Consider the following 24,311-nt stretch of genomic DNA (forward strand, 5'->3'; position numbering starts at 1 on the left):
GGTTTGGTAATCCCTCTGCCTAGATCTCCAAAGTAGTGTCTTTCATTCCTTTTCAGACTCCTTAAAAAAAAAGTTCCATCTAAGCGCTTGTCAATTCAAGCTCATTAAAAATCGAAGGCAACTAGAGTCATCTTTAGCTTTTTCTCGACTCTTAAAAATTGAAAAAGAAAGTTGTGTCAAAGCATCTAAAATTCATTTATTTCGGAATCACACTTTCCCCTTTTTATTTTGAGTTGATCAAGTAATCTGCAATCATGGAGGAAAGTCAATCAAAACCTCGTTGTTCACGGAGACTAACAAGTCAACCATCTTTGACTCTGGAAACGAAACCATTTCGGGCCAAGCGAACTCGTTTAACTGGGTCAAAGTCTCCTGGTTTGTTTGAAACTTGTGTTTCAACATCCTCAGAGACTCCGATTACTCTAACTATTTCTGGTATCTCTGCCTCTACAGAAGAAGTTCCACAGTCACGAGAGGACATTAGAACTGATCCTAGTGTAATGGTAAACACTTCTATTCCTGAGCCAGCTCCATCTAGGATTGATTCGGAAGGTGTTTCCCCTCCAGTACCTGTCGCTGCAGAGTCTATACCTTCTTCGGCACCATAAATATTTTACGGACTTGACAATCTACCTCTTCAACCTGGACTGATTTCTATAGAAGAAATTATGGAGGATCTCCCATCCAGTACTCCATTGCATTTTGGAACTGGGATCCACCTATATCCTTCTACTTCAGAAGATATTCTGCCTTCATCGCAAGTTCCTGTAGAATCACTATGAAGTCTTTTGGATAGATTCAATATGTCTGGACAACCATCAACATCTAGGAGTGTGTCGTCCGATATAGTGGTAGCAGAACCTCCTACCGCCACTCCGACAATGTTCGTTGGTATAGCATCTATCCAAAATAGCTCTCAACCGCTAGAGGAAGTCCACCCAGGGACTATTTCGACAGTATGCTCTGTTCCCGTTTGTTCGTCCGGAATAATATCTGGAATTTCTTATGTTGAGTCTCAACAAATTGATCCTTCGCAATAGTATCAATTTGGGCAGTCTGGTATTCAACGGCCAATCTTTCCTTTGAGCACTGGATTTCCGCCGTATGGAGGACAGTATGCCCTTTCATTGTTCCCTCCAGGAGAACAACCATATGAGAGTTCACAACAGAATTCGGGTCAAGTTGGAATTACATCCAGTGGTTGGGTGCCAATACTGCCTTAACCACCAAGAGTTGTATACTCAATGCAACCAAGTCTACCTGTGTCAAATATCCCCACTACACCGACTATTGTGACGGTGTCGCAAGTACAAACGTTTCCTGTTGTATGCCAACCTCAAGTTTCTCAGGTCATAATACAACAGCCTCTTGTCTCCACGACACAACCACAATCGCCGATTAGTGGTTCCTTAATTGGAGAGACTTAGGCTCAAATAGGTACTATTACCCCTCATCTTGGTCAGACAACCAGTATTGGAAAATAGCAAATGGTTTCACAACCATGGCTGGTGCAATATCAACAACCATAATTCCAACAAGCTTACCGAGGACCTAAGCAAAAAAGCTTTGCAGGTAATGGGCAGCCGTATATTCAAAATAGTCACCATCAATCATATCATAATGGTTATGCCTATCAACCTTATCAATGTTATCAACATTAGATACATTATGTTGGTATGCAAAGACCTATTGCTCAGGTGATCCCGTCTTATCCTGGGTATGCTTCGCCAAACCTGAATCAATAGTTTCCCTTCGTAGCAACTTTAGAATTACCAGATCTGAATCAGCTAACAAATGATCCAATTGCTTATGCCCCTTGGTGGCCAGCGATTCCTCATAAACTTCCGTCAGATATTCCTAAATTCAATGGAAATCCAGGTGAAGATCCGTCGAATCATGTGATGACCTTTCATCTGTGGTGTTCGTCCAACACTCTCAATGATGATTCGATTAGGCTTCGCCTTTTTCAGTGAATGTTAACCGGTTCGGCAACAAAATGGTACATCGAATTACCTAGAGCTTCATTCGATAACTTCAGTGCCCTTGCCACCACCTTTTTAACCCATTTTCAGTTACCAATAAGGTATGAAACAGGAACGAAGCTTCTTACCAATTTTAAGCAGACGACAACCACTCACATATCTGATCATATTCATGAGTGGCGACGTCATCGTAGAATGGTAAAAACATATGTCCCTGATCAGCTACTAGCTGAATGGTTTATTAAGTCATTGTTACCTTCTATTACAGAAGATGTGGCTAAAGGGGGGGTTGTCACTGAAGAGCAAGTCATCGCTCATGCGCAATATCTAGACTTGATCTATACTCAGTCTGGCACGCTCTATGACAAAATCCCTGATGCTCCTAGACCAGAGTTTTCCGTTCCTCCTCCTCCTAAATCAAACAAAGAATCTCATGCTAGTGATGGTGTGATAGGAATAACAAGCAAGAAAACCACAAAGGATACATCTAAGAAAGCCCACACAGTTTCCAATCAAAATGCAAATGAAGAACTTCTTACCTCGGAGGTTAATTCCATGTCAACTGACAAGGGCAAAGAACTGAAGAAACCAGGGGGCAAGAAGAAAGGGAAAAGCAAAAAGAAGAAAAAGGATGATTCGTCTCTTGAAAAATCTTCTGCAAACCCTTCTCGAGAAAGGAAACCTAGTCATCCATGCTTTATATGCGATGAGGATCATTGGACGAAAGATTGTCCACATAGAGCTGAAATTAAAAAATTCTTTAAGACTTCAAAAACTTCAGCGGTATTGATCGATCCATTTCCAAACCCAGAAACCAATCTGGTTTCTAGCAACAATGCTTCCCCATCCCAAGTGCTTATGTTGTCCATTTTGAAATAGCAAAATGATGCTTCGATATCGACAAGGAATAAAGATTACGGGAATCCACAGATGTCGAACAACAAGGCTATTGATCAACCTAGTAGTTCGACAACAACTTCGACCGAAGTTGTGCCACCCATCATTCCTTAGCTAACGATAAAGCTACCAAAGGGAGTAGTACAAAAATCGACATTTAATCCTCGTGCCAAAGTAGCACAGAATCATAATATAATAGAGGACCTGGCCCAATCGTCGTCCGCTATGTCGACACTTGAGGTACTGCAAAATTTCCCCTCCCAAAAACAGGCTCTATTATCAGCAATAAGTGGGATTGACCTAGCGGATTCCAATCTTGTGGACTTTAATCATAAAGGATATGAACCTCAGTTACCAGCTCAACTCTCTTTCCTCATTCAAGTGAAAGCCCTTAGCAAAACTATTCATTGAACAATTATTGATGAGGGGGAATCTACCTACATTATGTCAATGAGTTGCTGGAAAACTTTAGGCTCACCACCCTTATCATGATCGTCGACGACGTTAAAAGCATTTGATGGATGGACATACACTCCATACAGGATTTTAAGTAACTTGCAAGTTGAACTGGGGGGAAAAATGGTAGAAATTGATGTTGAAGTTATCGATGGAAACCTCGATTACAACATCCTATTGGGAAGGCCCTGGATTTATCCTATGGCTGCTATTGTGTCAACATACTTCAAAATGATTGCATTTCCTTTCCAAGGAGGAATTACAATAGTCGACCAACAAACCTTTCTCCCCAATAGTTCACAAATTACGGGAAGCATCCCGATGATCCACGGAAGCTCTCAATTGCTTCAAAATATCGGAGTAGGCCTGCTAAAAGACCCTACATTGATGGGTACTTTTGCCTTACTGCCTCCAAACAATCTGGCGGAAGTGGCCACAGTGGGAGCTTGCAATATGGTATCTTATATTTAGAAGAACTTCGAACATGATATTAACCTGGATCATCCCCAGGTATTGCCTCCAAGCCCAATAGAAATATTGTAGCAATCAATGTTCTTGGCATGGGCGGCAAACCCAAATCAATGCTCATCGAGCATTTGGGTAGATACGTCTAAGGAATATGGTACCTCTTCAGATCCTTGGTATTATGTACATTCGACAGACGAAGGAATTGTTCAACCAATGATGACAGAGGAGGCACCATGGGAAGGTTACCACCATCATTCCCATCTTCCGGATTGCAATGAAGATTCTTCCAGCGACCTTAATCATCCTTCAGTTTTTTATTTTCTATCAAATACTGTAAATACAGTGGATTCCGAGTGAAATCTGTCCAATATTGAAGAAACTATCGCCTTAAATATCTCGACCAAACCAGATGTTGTAGAGAATATTCATGTCGGTAAATCTTGTTCTTCTTCAGAACTGGAAGTATATAACGCTCTCTTTCACAAGTTCAGAGATGTCTTTGCATGGTCATATGAAGAAATGCCAGGCATTGACTCAATCATAGTTGAACACGAAATTAAGATGTATCCAGATGTCAAACCAGTACAACAACGGCTTCGGCAAGTGCACCCGAAGAAAGCCACTGCCATCAAGGCAGAAGTTGAAAAAATTCTCCATGCTGGTTTCATTTACCCGTTTCCTCTAACTGATTAGGTATCGAACATTGTTCCTGTGATGAAAAAACAAGGAACGATTAGAGTGTGCGTCGATTACAAGGATGTAAATCAAGCTTGTCCAAAGGACAACTACCCTACACCCTTTATCGACCAGATAATTGATGAATGCGCTGGATGCGAAATATTTTTGTTTATGGATGGATTTCTTGGGTACAATCAAATAAATATCTACCAACAGGACCAGTCAAAGACTGCATTTATTTGTCCGTGGGGCACATTCGCGTACCGCAAGCTACCTTTTGGTTTAAAGAACACAGGGGAAACCTTTCAGAGGGAAATGAATTATGCCTTCCATGACATCAAGAACATCGTTCAACCATACCTCGATGATCTTCTAGCTCATTTGCAAAAGTAGACCGATCATCCGCAGCATTTGAGAGCAATATTTCTACGTTGCCTACACTACAAGATATGACTCAATCTGCACAAGTGTGTGTTTTGTGTCGGTTCTAGTCGTTTACTTGGCTTTGTAGTTTCAAAGGACGGAATTCGCCTCAACTCGTGTAAGGTTCAGGCAATCATCGATCTACCTCCACCTTCAAATTTGTTTTAGATTCAGAAACTCCAAGGGAAAGCAAACTTTCTGAGGAGGTTCATTCCAAATTATGCCAAACTTGCTAAAGGTTATACGCGTCTATTAAAAAAAAAGAAGTACCCTTCAACTGGGATCAGGTTGCGCAAGATTCCTTTGATGCTCTAAAGGAATCCCTCATAAAAGCATCATTAACGTACGCTCCCGATTATCAAAAAGACTTTAACCTGTATCTCGCTGCGGCAGATACGACCATCGCAATGGTTTTAGTTCAAGAAGACAATGGAATAGAACATCCTGTCTATTATTTAAGTCGAAACTTAAATGATACAGAAAGCAAGTACTCCTATGTTGAAAAGCTGGCTCTCACAGCTGTTCAAGCAGTACAGAGATTTTGACACTATGTCCTCTTTCGAAAAACTACCATTTTGTCAGATTGCAACCCCATGACTTACATCTTGTCACGACAATTTCTTGGGGGAAAATATTCGAAATGGATAGCAATTTTGCAAGATTTTGATCTGGAATTCGTAAAATCCAAATCAAAGAAAGGTATGATTTTCGCGGAGTTACTATGTGACTTCCCATCATCGTCTAACAATTCAACATTTAAAGCAACAATCGTGGATGAATCTTTGTTTCTGATATCTTCAAGTGATCCGTGGTATGGAGATATAATCATCTATCTCCAAACCCAAACATATAGGTCTAATACCTCTCACTCAGAACAACGACATACTCGATACCAAGCAAAAGACTACATGATCATCGGTGATACACTTTACCGTCGTGGTATCGATACAGTTCTGCGAAGGTGCCTCATCCATGAGGAGGCCGAAAAAGTCTTGAATGATTGTCATTCAGGCGCGTGTGGGGGGCATCAATCTGGTTATGCTACGGCACAAAATATTTTACGAGCAGGATACTTCTGGCCAACAATGTTCAAGGATTGCATAACCGCAATCAGAAGTTGCCATGCTTGTCAAATCTTTGACCGCAAAACCAGAATACCACCCGCACCTCTACAGCCAGTAGTTGTTGTTGGGCCATTCGCCAAATGGGGCATAGATTTCATGACATGTAACCCCACCTTGGTTGGGGGGCATGGGTATATCATAGTCGCAGTTGACTATTTTACGAAATGGGCCGAGGCGATGCCTACATTAAACAACAGCAGCGAAATGGCTGCTCTTTTCTTTTTTAATCATGTAGTCTCCAGATTCGGTGTTCCACAAGCTATAGTCACAGATCATGGATTGCATTTCTGCAATCACATGATGGTTGAGTTGGAGGCCAAATTAGGACTATCCCACGACATCTCTACTCCGTATTATCCGCAAGCTAACGGGAAAGTTGAGGCTATCAACAAAGTCCTGAAGCACATGCTGCAGAGGATGATTGGAGTCCATAAACGGAGTTGGCACCTAATCCTATACTTAGCCTTGTGGGCATATCGGACATTGGTGAGAATCTGACCAAGTTTACACCCTTTCAACTGGTGTATGGCCTGGAAGTAATCTTACCAGTTCAGTGCGAAATTTCATCCCTCAAGCTCGCAGTCGACCTTCTCCCTGGAACTTCAGAAGAGGAGGCTCGTTTCTTGGAATTAATCCAACTGGATGAAACCCGTCATGACGCCGCCTTGGCTAACAAAGCACATAAGAAACGAGTCAAGGCGTAGTTTGACAAGAATGTCAAACCCCGTGTCTTCTCAGAAGATGACCTGGTCTTACTTTACGACCTGGAATTCGATAAATTGGGGGCAGGTAAGTTCTAGTCTTTATGGATGGGTCCCTATATTGTTAAGCGTGTATTAGCAAAAGGAGCCTACGAGCTAGTAGATTACGATGGGATTCTAATGTTGCAACCCTGAAATGGGTTGTACCTTAAGTGTTACTATGCTTGACTAAGCATAGTAACCTCTTCATATGTTTTTGTTACATTTTTATTTTCGTTAAGAGTGATCGTTTTGGTTAGGTAATCCACTTTTGCATTTGTTGCAGAAGTCGAACCCATTGGAATAATTTGTTGGATACACTGATGGAGCAAGTCATAATACACGGAACCTATCTTCTGCAGCCTGGGCCATCTTTGATCTAAGCGACGAGTTAGTGAGTTTCAGAGGGGTATGTATTGGTCAATCGACAAACAACATCGCTGAATACAGTGCGTTGATAGAGCTCCTCTCTAATGCCATCGTGCATGGCATATGCCGACTTGTCATCAGGCTAGACTCACAACTCGTCATTCTACAGCTTACCGGCATCTATTCCGTTTGGAATCCAGCTATCTATTGTATGTTCCTAAGGGTCAAGATTTTGGAAAGGAAGTTTGATTCTATTCAATATCAACACATTTCTAGAAACTTAAACACATTAACTGATTCATAGAAAATTATGTGTTAGATAGACATTTGCAACATTTATAAAAGAAAAAGCATTTCATCAATATTTGCATCAGGATCATATAACTTAACCAAAATAAAGCTCCGAAAATAAAAAATATATATAACTGTTTATAGTTTGTACATAGTGTTCTATGTCCAGGACAAAATCAGTCAAACGACCCAAAAACTCAAAATGCTAGGGGGCACATTAGAAGGGGGCACCCTAGTCTAATGGTGCTGGTGATAACAAGTCACCGCCTGTGCAATCATGCGTAAGAGCCTAGTCCATCGGCTCAGCACCCTAGTAGTATGTCGCTATAATCTCAAAGGCAGCTTGTTGGTCCTCACATCTGGAATACCAAGGGTGAGACCTTCGATGTGATCCTACAACACTGCAAGAGTCTCGACTACATCCATATCGCGAAGGACAGCCCTCCCTACAGCCTCTCCTGCTGGAACAGCAGCTGCTACTCTTAGGCGCACTGCTGGTCGCACTGGTCCAATATCTACATGAGCACATGAGTTTTGATTAGTCTTGATAAACATTTAAAAAGCACAAGAACATTATAAAAGCAATAAACAGAGATATGGTCAGAGATTTTTACCTATGACACCCCACTGCTTGCCAGCCGGCAGCACCAAATCTGGGTCACCCCGGAAATCCATCCCAGCATACAGACACTCGGCATAAACCATCTGTTGACGGTTGAACCACTCGAAGAAGGAATCAAAGAAGGAAACCTGTGATTCACCAACATGTCTGGCCATAAGGTCAACCCATCTCTACATCCGTGGCTCAGTCGGTGGTGGCAGACCAAGCGAAATGTACTGTGGCTGCATCAGTGGGATCTTCTCCAAGGCGAAAGTAATCAGAATAGAACCATAGCCAAAGTTCTTGGATCTTTCATTTTTCACCTTGGTAAGCTATTCTTTTATCACCGGAAGTACTACATCACACCAGTTGAATACCTTTGGTTCGAGGGATTCCAAGGCGTGCTTCATATAGGACCTATTGGCTAAGTGAAGGGTCGCGCTGCCAACCAATCTAGAAAAAGTGAATAAAATAGTCCTCAAGGACCAGTCGGTGACATCTCGGATATTGATCTTGCCATCCCTGCTCGGCTGAGATCCCTCTCTATAGTATCGGCGAATATAATCCCTCACGGATTCGCCCCCACGAGCGGAACCTGACAGTGAGAGAGGGGCACCACGCCTCGATAAACCGGTCAAGAAATAGATGTCCTCAATAGTCAAGGGGATGGATTTGCCTCTAATCTGGAACACTTGGTTGGTAGGATCCCAGGCATCGAGGAAATATTGCAACAAGTTGATTTTTTGCCTCATGCTAGATATGCAGAAGAACTTGAGCAAGCCACAGCTCCGCAATGCAATTACTGTACCCAGATCATGTAAGGCAAACATGTCCTCTTCTTCATGCTCACGTTCACACCATGTAACAACCATTTTGCTCTAATGAATCTCTATAAAAAAAACAAGAGAAGAATTAGGATCCTGATTTGGTAAAAAATAGGCAAAATTTCCATGAAAAATCAGTGCAAAAGTTTTCCTCCTTGTGCCCATCGCACACCAGCTGTGTACTGGGCGAGATGCATACTGACTAGCCAATGGCCAACCTAGTATGCATCGCACCTTTCGATGTATACTAGGTGCGATGGGGACAGAACGAATTGTTCAAACCCCAGAGGCTCAGAAAAGCAGGAAAACATGCTCAGAATTCAGAAAGGAAAGAATGCAATTGAAGAGCTCAGGTTTAGCTCCTACCTGGTCCAGACAGCGCCGAAAATCATCCACAGAATCTCTCGGAATTAGCTGATGAAAATCAAGGGGGAAAACACCTCCAGAGCTCCAACAATCCCAAATTCGAATGAAATGGTAAAATGAGGGGTAAAAACTACTTTTAAGTTACTTTTCACGTAATTCAAGTAGGGTATTAGTGTTTTAACTCATTTTTCAAGCATGTATTCTCATTTCTAATCAGTTTGATGGAGCAATTGAATAGGTAGTACGACCGTCAAAAGAACATAGTGTTAATGGTGAATCGAATATCAATGACCATTATCACGAGCAGTTTTACGTGAAGTTCAAGCTCGTTAAAAAATAAACCTAGCAATGAGCATATGTTCCACCAGAGTTTAAGCTCATTAAAAAATGAACCCACCTTCAGTAAATAACCATTATGATCACATTATCATCAACTTTTGAGCCTTGGTCGTGTTCTTACCATCACCTCCACTCTTTTTTAGCTGATCATACGCCTCCATTTGATTGTTTACTCCTTTTGAGGAACAACTGCGATGAGTGATTCTGTTAGCCACCTTCTTTACACTGCCATGATTGAAAAGTTCCAAAATTCACCTGGAACCAACTGCTACCTGAAAATATCACTAATTCCTCAAAAAATGAGTCTCCTTTAAGCTCTTTTCATCTTACTCATAAAATATGAAAAGATTTTCGAGCAATTGGCCTCTCCAGCTCATTAAAGTGATCGGAAGTGCTATCCATCCTCTAGATTTTAATCTTTTTGGACCTAAGGGATCATTACACAAAAATATCAAGTGCTTGTCTTGTTCGGCTCATTAAAACTATCGAAAATTCATCCCTTTTGTATTGTTTTATACTTTTTCAGACTTAAGGGATTACATTACGAAAAAGGAATACTGGAGTTTCCTTTCCAACTCTTTTCAGACTCTCTAAAACTGAAAAGGACCAAGTTATCTTTGTCGTTAAACTCGTTAAAACAATGGTGACAAACTTGTCCATGCAGATTAGAACGATTTTCACTGTCGCTACGCTCATTAAAACATAGCGACAGGTTTGCCTGAAGGGAAAATTATAGAACAAGCATATGTTATCCTCCTCAAGCTTGACAAAAATAAAGAGGTACTGGTCAGCAATGACTGGGGGAAAATTGGGAAGACAACTTGAAGAAACTTTATTGGTAGCAAGTCTCTCTTGAACATGACACTTTCACTCCATCACCATGATTGAGTCGGGTTGGGTTATTCCGTTCACTGGTCATATCACCATTGGTCCACTGTACCATCCATCTTTGGGGTTAACACTACCAATCCATTTCAGTTTCACCAATATGTTCAAGATAAGTTGCTTAGAGAATTCACCAACCTAGCTTGTGTCTCATCCGCTGCAATACCTTCACCCTTCATTCTTTCATGACCGCCATCCTGAACCTTGTATCATCAGATCGTTTTCACCTCCACAAAATCATTTGCTCCGTTTCGTGTCGTAGATGTGGGATTCATTAAGGCCCTCCTACAATGGGTCACTTCTTGTCGACATCATCTCATTATCCAAGAAGTTGACTTAGGAACAACCCTTTCAGTACTTTGAAGCTTGCATGCCTCAATGGCAAGTTTCTCACTTCCGGCGATAGGTTTACATTAATGGCCTTCGACCGAAAGATTTTGCGTGGTGTTCAATGCCAAGTCCCATTTTCACACCATGTGAATTGTACTGCAATACCTTGGGGGTCATTATCATTATCAGTGATTCCTCTTGCACCTATTAACAGCTTACATCATTGGTTGGTAATCAAGCGATGTATTTCCATGTTTGACTTCAAAACATCTTTTCACATGGATCGACTTGTACTTCGGGCAAAGATTGAATGAGTTTGAAGACCCCGGATCTAGTTTCATCCATCCGGGCTGTGACATATTCAGGAAAATAAAGAAATCAAATGTACATCATTGCTGCACAGACAATCATCCAAGTTAAGGGATGATGGCTCCACCAGAATCATTAGTCTGCCATACAGACAGTTGTCTGTCCTATGTACATGAAAATGAATTTATAAAGCTGAGCATGGGAATGCCCACCTTAGCCAGATCATGAAAATATTATGAAGATAATGTATTTTATTGTATCTTATTATAAGTCACCTTCCAGTTCGAAAAACCTCAGATCCTCATGATAAAGCATTTCACCCGACATCAAAAGATTTACAACCTCATGCTTTAGGGGGCAAATTTTATAGACATATTTGGGCACTGCAACCCCAATCTTATATGTCCATAAACCAAGGGCTTCTAAGTCCCTAAAAGTTTTGTTTCATAACCTAAAGGAACAAGGTCAGCTGATTACATCATCTCCCAGAAGTTCTCCATAAAAAACTACTCAGAACTAGTCAAAATTGGACCATACAGACCGCTCAGTGCTAAGGGTGCAATGCATCTCACCTGCCACATGAAAAAAGTGCAATTCATACTAAAAAGCCCTTCTGTGGGGTGCGATGAGTGAGAGCAGACAAATCGCAGAAGAAGTTGGCTAGGTGGAAACCTAGAGAATCTTCTAGAAACTGCCCATTTGACACTTGCCTCTCTGAATTTGCCCAGGGATGAGTAAGAGATCATGAATCTCCAAGTGGAACCAAGAACTATCAGAGAGAGAACACTAATCAAAATCCCAGAAGCTGACTCACCCACCTGCAAACATCTATATATGGATCCCTCATCCTAGAGATCCAGAGGCTGGAATTTTGCATCTTGTAAGGAAGTGTTGTTGGTTTCTTTGTGGAATAATCATAGTGTTGGGTGATCTAGCTTTTCATGAGGTGAAGAAGGGCTTTCATGTTGGGAGGATGGCACTGGGTTAGATCAATGGGTTGTAATCCTCTCTTCTACTCTTTCTATCAATAAAGTTATATGAGTTTTCCTCCATATTATTGTATGTCTGAGTTGATATGTGCATTTGTATGGTCAATATATATCTGATCCTATATTGTTTATGATTGTAGATCTCTATGATTTGATGGTATTATGCTACTTTCACTCTACAGCTGTTCTTTGAAGTGGGACAAGCATGGAAGGAGCGACAAAGATCTGTCAAAGGGGAGAGGAAACAAGCAAGGAGCCAAGCAAAAGACTGAGGTTGGTACTCTCTGCTTCTCTCTCATCTACTTCTCATAAAGGAAAACACAAGTGACTTTAGTTTGTTTATTTCTAAGATAGCTACCCGTCTTAGTGGGACTAGTAGCTCTGAATGGACACTAGTTTTCCCGATAACATTTAGCCTTGGGATGCCCTAGTTGGTTCTTTTGGTTTGAGTCCCACATTCATGCTTGGAATATGGCATGGGGGTGAATGGCTAAAGAGAGAATTGGCTCAACCATTCTATGGTTGGGTGGAATGTAGTAGTCCCATCCCAGGTTGGATTTTGCATTCACTAATAAGACGTCCTCTCCTTGATATCTCATGTATAAATGTATTGGTTTTATATGTGGAATTTATGGCTGATGTATCCTTGATATTTCTGTTTTTATTATGTTGGTTATAAGCATGTATTATGACAATGATGATGTATGGATTTCCTTATGTTTTTATTTGTAAATGAATGAACAATGTATATATGACCTAATAGATGATAATGCAACTAATGATATAAGGGAACAATGCTTCTTAGCGATTCTCAAATAAGTATGAGACCCTTATGCTTAAATCTGTTGTTTACACACATAAATTACATATTTGTGATATTTTTTACGAAATTACTGTCATGGCTAGTAGGCATTGAGTCAATCTCTTGTGAAATTAATTGCATTTGTATCATCATTACCTTGTTAAATTTTTGTTCTGAAGGTGTCATTTAATTCCAGGCAGTGACATGGGCTCTGGGCCTAAAAAAGTGGCTCAAATCCCAGGGATGCTGGCACAACACTGAATAAAACATTCCTTAGATGCTAGCATGCCATGCTATGGGAGAATCTAGAGCCCTCTAGGCGCAAGAATGCCCATATCATGGGAGAGTCCAGGGGTTAATTGGTCTCAAAACTCAGTGTGACCCAGGAGCTAGTTTCTAGAAAGGTTAGGATGGTTCCTGGGAGTCCTCATGTAACACCCTTCTCCCACATCTACCCAATAAACTGGGAAACTGAGGTAAACATGTGACAAGAATTTACTATGATATGATTCGACCTCCTAAGTCACGTTAAGGAAGTGGAACCAATGGAAACACACCATACATACCTTCAACATCAGCAATAGGAACCCTAGGAACCATCCCAAATGTTTTGCTAACCAACCCTTAGGTCCCACTTTTATTTTATACTTCTTGACCTATGGACACTCCTATGCTATGGGCATGCCAGTGTCCAGATAGCTTTGGATGCTCCCACAATCCTACATGCCTACATTTAGGGACTATTTCTAGCAAACCTGTGCTAGAGTCCAGGGAATTTAAGCCACTTTTCAAGCCTATAATTCCAGCCACTTCCCAGAACTTGTTGTAACTTCTGAAATCCATTAAAGACATGATGATAAGACTATTAAACCAAAAACTAACTCCAGGACTAGGCCTGGCCATCCCCAACCGAGACTGACATTCTGTCAAACACTTATTTGAGATTTGCTATGAAGCATTGTTTCCTTATCACATTAGTTGTAGTTTCATCCATTAGGCCATAGATACATTGTTCATTCATATACAAGTAAAAACATGATGGGATCCATACATAGCCACTGTCATAATACACATTCATAAACAACATAATAACATCAAAAATATGAAGGAAGCAACAACCATATAATCCAAATATAAACCAATATAATACTCATGAGATAACAAGGATAAATAGCCTCATATTAATGATGCAAAACCCAACCCGATATGGGACTACCACATTCCACCCAACCATAGAATGGCTGCACCAAATCTCTCTTAAACCATTCACACTCATGCCATATTCCAAGCATGAATGTGGGTTGTCATAAAACACATCAATCCAAAACCATCCAAGGCTTCCAGAGGCCATCCACCTCAACCCATCAAACCATGATTCCACCTCATAGTCGAACATCACAAAACCATCATCAAATTGGTCTTTATCCAAGCCTTCTAGGGCTCCAAAGCATTTGTTCCAACAAAGGCTCCAAGACTCAACCCGCAACTTCCCCCAAGCTCCATAACATTTGTCCAACCAAGGCTCCAGGACCAGTAACTCAACCTGCCAAGGGATCTAGAGCATTTGTCCAACCAAGGATCTAGGACTAATAACTCAACCCAAGTTGTTACAGGGCTCTAGAGTGTTTGTCCAACCAAGGCTCCAGGAACTAGTAACTCAACCCAAGCTAAGGAAACATGAGAACCAACCAGAAAACAAAGAAAATGAACCCACAACACCATGGCTATCTAGGAAATGGAAAGGCTAGGAAAATCCACTGTCAATCCAGGAAATCCTCCATGCCAGTGACAAATCATGACCAATAATCTACATGCATATGCCATGCGTGCAAAAACTAGTGAGGAAAACATACATGCAACTTGGTACCTGCAAGCCAAATTCATTGTAGTTGTTGATCACGATGCCCTCTTACGCTTTCCTACTCTTCCTTTACCTTTTGTCTCTAAAATCCAAGTATCCACACCCTCTAAGTGGGCTCCAAGAAAACTCTAAGTGTCCAAGAGTATGAGAGAGGAGCTCCAAAACTGAATTGACCAAGCTTGCCCACTGATCCTCAGAAACCTTTTTATCAATGAGGCCTCTATTTTCTTAATTTTCCATTATTTTCCTTCATTTTCCTCCTCACATGTAACCTGTGACCTTTCACCTTCCTTTTTCTCCTAATTTCCATTATTTTCATAAATAAATGTGCCAAAATGCCATTTTGCCTTTCCAAATCCTTTTCCATTACCTTTGCAAATTTCCTTTTCCTTTAATAACTAAATGAAAACCCATACTAGGATGTTTTGCCCACCATTTAGCTTACAATACATGTCCCATCAACCATGGTCTTATATATTTTTACATGGATTTTTTAACCAAGGTTGTTACAGAACCCTCCCCCTTGGGGGAACACTATCCTCAATGTTCAATGACATCTACAACCAATAAGACTGTTGAAAAAAAAAACATATTGTGCATGGAGCTTTATAATATAGCTCATTGCAGTATTTACAATGACCATTTTCTAAAACATGACAAACATACCATTTACTAGAGCTTTATAACACAGCTAATTACAATATTTACAATAATAACCACATATACACACATACATAATTGCTTCACCTAGAAAATAATCATACTGTCTATGGATCTTTAATCTATATCGATACAATATTTACAATAAAACACACATAGACACATATGCACATTTTCTCAACCAACAAATAAAAGGATACAATGCCTGAATCTGCAACAAGGGAATTGAGAAGCCCACACGTCCACCCTCAAAGTAATGCCAGGATTCACCTCCTTCCTAGGAAATATAGAATCCACTGTAAATTCAAAGTTGCATCCAATGTCCAACATTATAGTCCTGCGCCACTTGTCCTCTCAATGAACAATTATCGACTCATTATTCCAGGTCGCACTCTCAATATGCATTTGATTCCATCTGGAAATGCTAATGACCAAAAAAAATCCATCCCAGACCTACCCTACTCTGCTACACAATCCCTTGGGAAATATGGTAACCCCCTTCTATGCAGTCACACACCTTCCAAGGTATGCTGGCAACCCCATCTTGGGCAGTCCATCCCTTGGCAGGGCTTCCTCGGATCGAAAGATATAAAAACCAAGATATATCCTGCCTCAACCATCATACCATTCATATCATGCTCATGGAAATCAACAAACACTATTGGGTATCAATGTCCCAAAATAGATCTACTCCTGAATACTTTACCAACATACTGCTACATTTTCCAATTCCTTTTGTTTTTGCAAATTCTTGCACTTGCTTTCAACCACCCAACGGGGCATGTTCATGCATTCTTGTACCAAGCACATAATTTCCATTAGATTTAAAATAAATTGAAATAACTTCAAATCATACCTCATTGGTAGCTCGTCAATAAGGTACACTTGGAAGTCTCTTCGCTTCTTGTCACAACAAGTCAAACAAGAATCTTTGACAAAATCATCATGTATAAACATATCACATCAGGGTAGCTCAAAAAACAACCATCATATCTCAAAATCATGGATCACATGCAATCATCATAAACCAAAATCATAGATTACATGCATAATAAAACTAAAATAAAATTTTGATACTTATCCTTTATTCAATCATTAGTTTCTACCTTTGTCTCTGTTCAGTATGCACTCTGAATCAGTTGCCATACCCGACAAACACCCGGTGCCTTCTCCTCAACCAAGTGAACATACACATAGTGTGCGTCACACACATACAACCACACACGGCATACAACACCATGCAATACATGCACCTACACCTGACATACCACACTTAGATCTACACCCAGTGTACAACACAAAAAAAATACATACACCCACACTCAGTGTAAACCACCATAGAATACATCTATATCCGATGTACAACACCATACAATACATATACGTACATAGAGTACAACATAACGAATACACATGTCATGATACCATTACTACACAATGTACATACATAGCACAGCATGCCCACAACACAATATGTACAACACGTTCACAATACCACATGTACACTAGTACCATATGTACAATACGTACACAATGCCACCTGTACAAAGAACCACTTGTATAATGTGTGCATAGCATTAGATGTACACGGCACCACCTGCACAATGTGTACACAACGCCACATGTACATCGTACCACATGTACATCGTGTACACAATACCACATGTAGACAGTAACACATGCACGACATGTACATGACACCACATGTACGCAACATCACATGCATGACATGTACACAACACCGCATGCACAGAATACCACATGTACAACATGTATACGTCACCACATGCTCATAACACCACTTGGACAATCATGCACATCACACCATATGTTCATAGCACAATATGTAAAACATGCACACAACACTATATGTATATAACACTGCATATACAACATGTACATAGCACCCTATGTACACAACACTACATATCTAACATCCGCACAACACCATATGCACGCAACACCACATATCCATCATGCACATAGTACAATATGTAGACAACACCGCATATCCAACATGTGCATAGCACCATTTATACCCATCACTACATATGCAATATTCACACAACACTATATGTACCACCCTGTACATAACATTGCATAAACAACATGTACACACAATATATATGAACAACACTACATGTGCACAACATCACAGATGCAGCATGTACAACATATACAACATATGCACAACAGTATTACCACACATCCAAAACCACACTATCTCTATGAAGCAACCTTGCTTCCAGTGTCTCTCTGCCATCCATGCGTATCCTAGCATGTCGCAGACCACACTTCTTTCATTTCGTTGATGTACCCCTTGGTATATCCTGTCCATAACATAAACATACTATAATAACATAATATGAATTCATATCCACATGATATTGACCTCGTAGATTTTTTAGGACTAATATTCCCACTTGATTCCTCATAAACTAGGAACCTCTTCATGCCGTTCATCTGCATAAGCAATCATTCCACCACAAGAATGATCGCTGACAACCCTATCATACAATGACATAGATACATGGATACATACATACATATACATAAACATTAGCATAAAACAATCATGATCCATGGCGACCCTATCAGGCATGACATACATACATACATACATACATGTATACATATATAAACATCAACATAATCATGATCATAACATAATTATCGAATATTATAAGATCAAGGTGTTATAGACATATTTTTGCACTGCAACCCCAATCACATATGTCAATTAACCAAGGGCTCTCAAACCCTAAAAGTGTTGTTTCAAACCCTAAAGGAACAAGGTCAACTGATTACATCATTTCCCAGAAGTTCTCCCTGAAAAAACTACTCACAACTGGTCAAAACTGGACCATATAGACTGCTCCATGCTGAGGGTGCGATGCATCTCACCTGTTACACACAATGGGTGTGATGCATACTGAAAATCCTTTTTGTAGGTTGCGATGAGCGAGAGTAGACAAATGGCAGAGGTAGTTGGCTAGGTGGAAACCCAAAGAATCTTCTAGAAACTGCTCATATGACACTTGCCTCTCTGAATTCACCCAGGGATGAGTAAGAGATCATGAAATCTCCAAGTGAAACCAAGAACTATCAGTGAAATGACACTAATCAAAATCCTAGAAGCTAACTCACCCCCTGCAAATATCTATATATGGATCCCTCATCCTAGAGATCCATGGGGCTGGAATTTTGTAATTGGTAAGGAAGTGTTGTTGGTTTCTCTTTGAGACATTGTATTGTTGGGTGATCTAGCTTTTCATGAGGTGAAGAGGGCTTTCATGCTGGGAGGCTGATGTTGGATCAGACAGTTGGGTTGTAATCCTCTCTTCTACTTCTACTATCAATAAATCTATTTGAGTTTTCCTCCATATGCTTGCTTATTTCTGAATCTTGTATTTGTGTATGCATTTGTATGGTTAATGTACATCTGATTCTTCATTGTTTATGGTATCATAGATCTCTATGCTTTGATGGTATTTTGCTGCTTTGACTCTATAGGTGTTCTTTGAAGTGGGACAAGTGAGAAAGGAGTCGCGAAGCTCTATCAAAGGAGAGAGGAAACAAGCAAGGAGCCAAGCAAAAGACTAAGGTTGGTGCTCTCTGCTTCTCTCTCATCTATATCCCATAAAGGAAAACACAAGTTACTTTGAATTGTTTGTTTCTAAGATAGCTACATGTCTTAGTGCGTCTAGCAGATCTGAATAGACACTAGTTTTCCCGGAAAAAAAATGGCGACTCCGCTGGGGAGCGAATAGTTTGTTTGTTTGTTACTATTGTTTTCTTTATAAACTACAGACGGAGCCTGAAGTTAAGCCAGCTAGCCTTCGAACTGATTTTTCTATGCAACTACAAAGTAGATCAACGTTGCTTCAGTCAATCTCTGGGTTGGTTTATGAACTGAACATCTGACTTGCAAACATCCTAAGTGCCCTGGTGGTAGCTCAATAACCTCATTAGATCATACCTCTATACTTTGTGTTTACTATCTATCATAAGCTCAGCCTAAATCCCTGAACTTAGCTGCAAACTGTGGGTGAAAACCAAGCTCAATCTCGTCCCTGGACCATCGCACTATCTCTCATTGGCAGTCTGGATGCATCACACCTCCCATGTGCTGCAGGTGAGATGCATCCCTATTTCCCTTAAGGACAGGTGCAATGATTGAATGAGACTGTTTCTCTCTCTAGATTTTGGTTTTTCTTCATTTTTTTCAGCTCTATTCAGTAGTTTTGCAGCCTATGATCAGTATATCACTGTTGAAGCCTTCTTCCTTTACATTATTCAGCCTCCATTGATAACGAATTGTGAATGTTTTATATCTATTTTTCATCATTTACAGTCCTCCTTTGCAAAAAGTAGCTTAATCGAACTGTTGTCTTTTGATTCGAAAGTTTCACAACTATCATTTTCAGTCAAGAAAAAGAGTGTCATAAAGTCTTCCTCTTTTAGATAGTTGATTGCACTTTTGCCATTGTATTTGATTTGAATTTTCAATTCTTTTAAGTGTCGAAAACAGTTTCCATTCGAAATTGAAAGTGACGTCTTAGTCTTCCTTTTGTTTTGAAAAGAAATCGCTAAAGTGTCGCTTTGAAGAAAGTAGTTCAGATCTGTACTTAGTTTCCTTTTTGGCATTCACACATTAAGGAAGTGGAAAAACAAATACATGCATGTGCATTTACATTTAGACTGCATGCAAAAGTTGATTTAAGAAAAGTGCATTTAGTGTGTGCTCTCTGCTCTATGTTGAAAGAATTGTACTTTTCTTTCCTTAGTAGCTAGGATTTTCATTGCTAAAAGAAAATAAATGACTATTTATCATTTTAGATTGCATATTTAGGAATTGTACATCTACATCATGCGGTGAACCTTGAAAGGAAAACTTCTTAAGAATGATCAACTATAAAATAAACCTCAATGAACATAAAAGCTCTTTGGAACCTAACGCACAACATCTAGAAGTCTAGGCTAGAGACGTATTCCAACGTTGTAAAGCCTGGTAACTATCATTTTCATCGTAGGTTGGGTGATTCCTCCCCTTTGATACAACAAGTGCCAGTACGGACTTGTGCTCCCATGTACCGTCAAGTATATATTGGGAGACCATAATAGGCTGATATCCTTTATCCTTAGGAAGCCGTGTCTGCCGCCCTATCGATTGCAATGGACTGAACATAGCATTCAGGAATATTGACTGCCGTACGTAAAGTCCTTGGTAATTTCTCTATAATTTACCACCGAGGTGTATATTGCAGTTTTGCGATTGGTTTGGTAATCCCTTTGTCTAGATTTCCAGAGTAGTCACTTTTGTTCCTTTTCGACTCCTTAAAAGAAAAGGTCCATCCGAGCACTTGTCACTTCAGGCTCATTAAAAATTAAAGGCGACTAGAGTCACCTTTAACTTTTTCTCAACTATTAAAAATTGAAAAATCAAGTTGTGTCAAAGCGTCATAAAATTTATTTAATTCGGAATAACATCACTGTTCCCTCGTTGGTCTTAGGTTGAGATAATGGAGTCCACCAATCAAGGATTTCCCCTTGGGGGGAATCCTAGTCCTTTCTCTTCTTTGGGAGATATTGGTGCTCCACACATGGCTACATTGTCCCTTCCAAGACTCACAATTGGCCTGCCAGTATGGCTATTCTCAACCTCTGTTGTTCAAAACACCGTAATTCCTCAGCAATCAAATCAGCAACCAGATGATACTGGGGTTGCTCCCCCGCCTTCTACTTTGTTTGTTTCTCCCTCTCCTTCTTCCTCTTCGCTTGGTGAAATTAGTGATACTAAAAACCAAGTGGCTGAGAAGAAGAAGAAAGGGAAGGATAAGAAGAAGAAGAAGACAGCTGCACAAGGGGGCAACCATGCATCGTCCGACAAAAATCTCCACACGGCACCATCCAAACCAAAATCACCATGTGTTATTTGCAAAGGAGACCACTATCATCGAGATTGTCCCTGCATCCTACGGATCTTGAGAGAGTGGTCTCCCCACTTGCACAATCCGGTGTCTTCAGCCTCTGTCGATCATGTTGAGAGTACGCCATCAACTAGTGAAAATGAAGTCAATGGAAAAAAAGGAAGATCTAAATTTCCTTGTAGGTTGTATGAAGGCGATCATGCCCTTCACTGTTGTCCTTTTCTGGACGAAGCTAAAAGAGTCTTGGATAATCGTCCTGCTTCACCATAGCGACTTCCACCTAGATACAAGAAACTCTTGCCAAGTCCATCACTAGTTGAAAATCTAACTGACATACCTCTGTTGTCGATCGAAATGCCCATCATTAAAGATAAACCCTCTGAGTCCACACTAGATCAAAGTCAACAGGTTGAGACAGCAGTTGACCCAATCCTGTCTTCAAAAGGTCCACCTTCAGATCATACAGTCTCCAAAGAGAATGAGAACGACACCGTTCGAATTCTTTTTGTTAACACAGAGTCCGATGAACATGGGGGAAATCTACCCATTCCTCTACCACAGGAGGGAAGCTCCCCATTTCAAGAGACTTATCCATCCATTTATTTGGTCCCTCCTCCAAGCAATCTAGTCGTTTCCTTTGATTGGAATCTACTAGCAAGACCCCGCCTTCCATCTAATGTACCATTCTGAATCATAGTACAAGCGTACAGAATGATCATCACTGGCACTATCATAGATGAAGTGGCTTCTGCGAGTATCATTTCCTGAACTTCTTGGAAAGTGCTTGGTTCGCCATGGCTTATGCTTGTGATTCAGAATTTGTTAGGTTCAATAAAGGAACCAGTCGACCATTAGGGATCCTTCCAAATTTGCCTATAACTTTGAGAAGGAAAACCATTCATTTGAACATGATGGTAGTCCAAGGGCCACTAGATTACAATCTACTCCTTGGGCGTGACTACATTTACAGCATGGGAGCTATTGTTTCCTCACTCTTTCGGGTGATGTGTTTCCCGTATGAAGGCAGAATGGTACAACTTGTTGACCAGCTTTCATTCCTCGATTCAAACACGGCTACTAGTCAAATGCCACGCCTGAATGGTCTCTTTGTACAAGGGATGTCTCATCAACCTCCAGTCCGTCCACCTAATGACCGCAAGTGATTCGGTGAATGTGATGAAACCCAAGGGGCATGCACCCTAGTCTGCTTCGGCAGGCGAACCCAGATAAAAGATAGATTTCCTCGTAGGATATATGACCAGTCTGACACACCTGTCCATTTAGGATATGGGATCAGTCTGGAAAAAGATTTCCTCGTCGAAGGTTATGTGATTGGAAGCTCACACCATTCACCTTTGTCTATCTCAATGGATAAAGCCAAGAAAGTGTTTTGTCTGTGACGCGGACGAAACAATCTTGCTTTAATGCAAGGACTTCCATATGGCAACCTGGAAGCTATACTTTTCTTTATACCTAGGGGCATGCAAACCTTTTTTACGCAAGTGAAAAGTGACCAGCGTAACTCTAACCCCATAGTATTTTACTAACTTCAACTGCTTAGGTTAGGTGATTGGTCTGATCCACCATTCACCTTTGTCGATGGCACCGACAAAGCAAAGGAAATGTTTTGTACGAAACTATTCCACCTAACCTCAATAGTTCATTAACCCCTAGTGTAGTTAGTTCTGTAGTTGGTCATTCCTAGCCTACATACAAAAGGCTCATGAGCAAAGTTTCGCATGGGGCAAGCTCATTAAAAAAATGAACCTACTGATAAGAGACATCTTTAAAAGATGACTGGTACAAGCAATGTTTCAGTGAAGTTCAAGCTCGTTAAAAAATAAACCTAGCACTGAGCACATGTTGGCACAAGGTTCAAGCTCATTAAAAAATAAACCCACCTCTTGGTAAATAACCTTTGTGATCGCATTACTATCAGCCTTTTGAGCCTTGGTCGTGCTCTTACCATCACGTCCATTCTTTTAGCCGATCATACACCTCCACTTGATTGTTTACTCTTTTGAGGAGCAGCTGCGACGAGTGATTCTGTTAGCCACCTTCTTTACACTATCATGCTTGAGAAGTTCCAAACTTACTTGGAACCAGTTGCTACCCAAAAACATCACTCATTCCTCAAAAACAAGTCTATTTTAAGCTCTTTTTAGACTCGTAAAATATCAAAAGATTGCCAAGCTATTGGCCTTTCCAGCTCGTTAAAGTAAAGGGAAGCGCCATCCCTCCTCTATATTTTAATCTTTTTGGACCTAAGGGATCATTACACAAAAAGATCAAGCGCTTGTCTTGTTCGGCTCGCTAAAACTATCGAAAAGTCATCCCTTTCGTATTATTTTATACTTTTTCATACTTAAGGGATTATACAATGAAAAAGGACTACTGGAGTTTCTTTTTTGTCTCTTTTCAAACTCTCTAAACATGAAAAGTACCGAGTTATCTTTGTCGTTAAACTCGTTAAAACAATAGAGACAAACTTGTCCATCCGGGCAAGAACAAGTTTCACTGTCACTACGCTGGCTAAAACATAGCGACAGGTTTTCCTGAAGGGAAAATTATAGAACAAGCATATGTTATCCTCCTCAAGCTTGACAAAAATAAAGAGGTACTGGTCAGTAATGACTGGGGAAAAGGGGAAGAAAACTTGGAGAACTTCATTGGTAGCAGGTCACTCTTGAACATGACACTTTCACTCCATCGCCATGATTGAGTCAAGTTGGGTTATTCCATTCACCAGTCATATCACCATTGGTCCTCCGTACCATCCATTTTTGGGGTTAACGCTACCAATCCATTTCAGTGTCGCCGATATGTTCAAGAGAAGTTGCTCAGAGAATTCACCAACCCAGCTCACACCTCATCCACTGCAATAACTTCACATGACCGCCACCCTGAACCTTGTATCATTAGATCATTTTCACCTCCACAAAATCATTTGCTCCATTCCGTGTTGTAGATGTGGGATTAATTAAGGC

Source organism: Pinus tabuliformis, chromosome 8 (assembly GCF_031772625.1).
Source record: "Pinus tabuliformis cultivar Carrire ecotype Pingquan chromosome 8, CPIR1, whole genome shotgun sequence".
NCBI classification, from domain to species: domain Eukaryota; kingdom Viridiplantae; phylum Streptophyta; class Pinopsida; order Pinales; family Pinaceae; genus Pinus; species Pinus tabuliformis.